At 47.2% G+C, this 3,784-nt stretch overlaps 1 protein-coding gene across 1 annotated transcript in view; it reads right to left on the bottom strand.

Moving 5' to 3' along the window:
- The window catches only part of skap1 (src kinase associated phosphoprotein 1), a gene marked incomplete at both ends in the record, with an annotated part of 43,374 nt that overhangs the window by 31,478 nt on the left and 8,112 nt on the right, over nt 1–3,784 (bottom strand). The gene's annotated exons all lie outside the window — the stretch shown is intronic.

Genomic DNA, 3,784 nt, shown 5'->3' with positions numbered 1-3,784 from the left:
GGAGGAGGAGGAGGAGGGAGGGAGGAGAGGGAGGGAGGAGGAGGAAGGAGAGAGAGAGAGAAAAGGAGAGTGAAGGAGAACAAGTAAGAAGGGGGAGAGAAAAATAAAGAGTGAAGGAAAAACAAGGAAGAAAAGAGGTCATTAACATGTTAATTGCGTCATTGCATCATGCAAATGACTAGCGTCTGAGTGTCGTGAAATCTATGCGCCAATGAAACGGTCGAAAACCACCGAGTCTCACTGCAGCGCTATTGAAGGGGATGGAGAAATGGAAAAAGATGGATATCTCTCTCTCTCTCTCCAAGTCAAAAGAAACATCGAACGACTCGTGGAAGTCTTTTCAGGCGGCAAGGTCAAACGTTCAAACGAGGGTTGCTCTCTAGACTGAGGTCAGGCAAGAAGTCACAGGTTGACCAACCGAGAGTTTAAAAGGTCAGGAGTTCACAGGGCGGATAAACAAGATGGCCGCCTAGCAGGCAGACCCCAGGCAGGCTGTTTCCCCAGAAGAAGCTGAGTCAGCCTAGTGCTGTGTAAGGTCGCTTCATTTGCGCCACAAAACTACTCACTGAGGTCAAGCTACAGCACAATAACACCACATCTTAACCCCACAGAGCTATCTATATCCACTCTTCACAAACCAACCTGTTTATGGTTGTCACATGTGACTGTGGCGGTTGTACTGCAGTTTGACTGGTGTTTTGTGGCATTACTGCCTTATATAGATTCAACCAAAGAAATGTGCAAACCTCCAAATTCATAACGCAACTAGAAGAGAACGATGTTTGGATTTCTCCTAATGTTTTACAATTCTCTCCCTCTATCAGAGGCTAGCTTATTAAAGGAACTCGCTATTTCACTCACTGTGCAATTCTGTTTTCATTAGCCAGTTGTAAAACTAAAAACACCTTTACCTCTTGAACTCTTTGCAACAAAATTACACAATCAATATGCAAAATGTGACGCCAGCGAGCGCTTCGTAAATTAAACGTCCATCTCAATGACCCTCATTTAAGAACCGCGAGACACAACTGAATTGAAATTACACAAAGTGGTTATCTTGAGTGTTTTCTATTGGCCATAATCGGTGCAAGAAATTGTTGACAATTTAGCTGGTTAAACTTCCAAGCGGTACACCAAAGATGGCCGCCGGTGCGGTACACCAACTGGAGAATGTTGAGGTGAATATCACCGTTCTATTCTGATGCCTCAATATTGTTCCAAATGTTCCTGCTTTCCTCTCCTCAGACATGCTTATCAATAGATCATATCAATCAAAGGGATCAATAAAGAGACACTAATCATCTTGTATCGTTTGAGAAACGGCAGCATGCTGTTTTCAGACCCTGGTAATGATATATATGATATAGATATAATGATATATATATGATATATATATATAGAGATATAATGATATATATATGATATTATGTATATAGATATAATGATATACGGATATGGAGAATGAAGAGTCATTAGTAATTAATTCACACAGGATATTCTTCTGTCCACACCTGAGAGAGAATGTGTGGAAATAGTGATATAAGACAAACACCACACTAACCCTAACCTCTCCAGCCACAAAGGAGCGGAGGTGGACGTATCCACAACAGACATCTCCATTGGCCTCTCCTGAAACAAAGGTCTTCCTGCAGGTCTTCCTGCGCCTCTCCGTCAGCACCCCCCCCCCCCAGACACCCCGCCAGCCTCAGCAGCAGGCCTCTGCACAAAACAAACACACTACTTCTAAAACAGATCGTAAACTAAAACTTAACCTTGACAGATTGAAAAAAGCGTGCCAAGAGACTAGTAGTAGCACCTTCACGCCCTGTGTGTGTGTGTGTGTGTGTGTGTGTACGCTCCTGTGCGTCCCATGTGTGTGTGTATGCCTGTGTGTGTGTGTGTGTGTGCGCCTGTCTTCGTCCATGTGTGTGTGTGTGTGTGTGTGTCTGTGTGTACGCCTGTGTGTGTGTGTGTGTGTGTGTGTGTGTGTGTGTGTATGTTGTTGTGTGTGTGTCTGTGTGTACGCCTGTGCATGTGTGTGTGTGTGTGTGTGTGCGTCTGTGAGTGTGTGTGTGTGCCTGTGTGTACGCCTGTGTGTGTGTGTGTGTGTTGTGTGTGTGTGTGTGTGTGTGTGTGTGCCTGTCTGTACGCCTGTGTGTATGTGTGTGTCTGTGTGTGCGTCTGTATGTGTGCCTGTGTGTGTGTGCGTCTGTGTGTGCGTCTGTGTGTGTGTGTGTGTGTGTGTGTGTGCGTCCGTGTGAAGGCAGTGCAGTCGTCCGGGGCCCGGGCAACGCCAGGACGCGGTCAGGTCAACCGTGCGGTCGGAGGGTGAAACTCAGTTCACATTACCATGCAGACACGCAGGCCGACAATGGAGGCTCCATCTGTTCCTGTCAGACTTTACAAATCTGGTGTCACCCAGCCCACTGGAGACAACAGGCCCCAGAGCCCCCCTCTCTAATGGGACAACACAGGGCGCCTGTGTGTGCCGGGCTCCGCACATCGACTCACACTCACTCACCACGCAGGTTAGGGAGGCAGAGAAATGAGGAGGCCGTCCACCCCCCCGTCCACCCCCCGGTCCACCCCCCCCGTCCACCCCCCCTCCGTGTCAGATAGCTCCTCAGCGTCACGGTGGCTCTCTCTCTCTCGCACGCGTAGACGCAGGCGAAACAGGAACTGAACCCGGTGTGAACTGCTAGCTTTAACAAGCCCCGTTATCGGTTTGATGGCTCGCTGCTGTTGTTGTTTTGATCTATTTTCTACTGTATCGTGGCGGTGTCGTCGTATGTTCTCTGTCGGGTGCTATTGTCTTGAAATATGAGGTATAGTTGTTATTGTTGTTGTTGTTGTTGTTTTTTCGTCCTTGTGTTTATTATAGTCATATTCCAAAAAGTATGACGATACGAAATGCGTTTGACGTCTTGGTTTATGGTGGCTGTGTTGGGAGTTATAATATTTGGGCGTTATAATAGCCGTGGGGAGAACAAAGACTAAGATTCTAAGATGCTAAAACAGAACCAAACAGAACAAATCACAGATAAACATTTCAACATTTTCCAAGCGCACCCTCTTCCTTTCTATTAAAAACAGGGTGGTGAACACGGGTTGAACTCTGAACTCTATTCGCCCTTTGCTGAGGACAGCATTCATCAGGAAGCAGAACGCTTTAACAACCAATGAAATGAGGGGAACGACCTGGAATAGGCCTGCAACACTGGTTACATAATGGCTAAACTATGGACTATGAATATGCATTGTTCACAAAAGGATGATATACTGTCCAGTAGTCAACGGCTACTGTGTCATACAGATGAGAGAGAGAGAGAGAGAGAGAGAGGGGTGGGGGGGGTGGGGGGGGGGAGGGAGAGATAGAGAGAGAGATGGAGAGAGAGAGGGAGAGAGAGAGAAAGGGGGGTGAGAGAGAGATGGAGAGAGAGGGAGAGAGAGATGGAGGGAGAGAGAGATGGAGACGGAGAAAGAGAAAGAGGGGAAAAAAAGAGAGAAAGAGAGAGAAAGAAAGAGCGCGGGAGAGAAAAGGTGAAAGGGAAGATATAGGCCGAAAGATTGATAAAGAGAGCGAGAGATGAAACACACATGGCCCCCTCAGGTACAGTGTTGTATTTCAAACCCAATTGAGAAAGCAGAGAAGAGAGAGAGAGAGGGGAGGCACGGGGTTAATCAATCAACCTGATTAGCCGGGGGCTACAGAGCCTTCTCTCTGTGTGGGCTGATCTAAGAGAACCTGACAAACACCTCCTCCACCCTCTCTCTCTCTCTCTCT

This window comes from Nansenia antarctica (genome assembly GCF_963989245.1).
Source record: "Nansenia antarctica genome assembly, chromosome: 11".
NCBI classification, from domain to species: Eukaryota; Metazoa; Chordata; class Actinopteri; order Argentiniformes; family Microstomatidae; genus Nansenia; species Nansenia antarctica.
The sequence above is the reverse complement of the archived record's forward strand: the minus strand, read 5'-3'. Positions and strand labels throughout refer to the sequence as shown.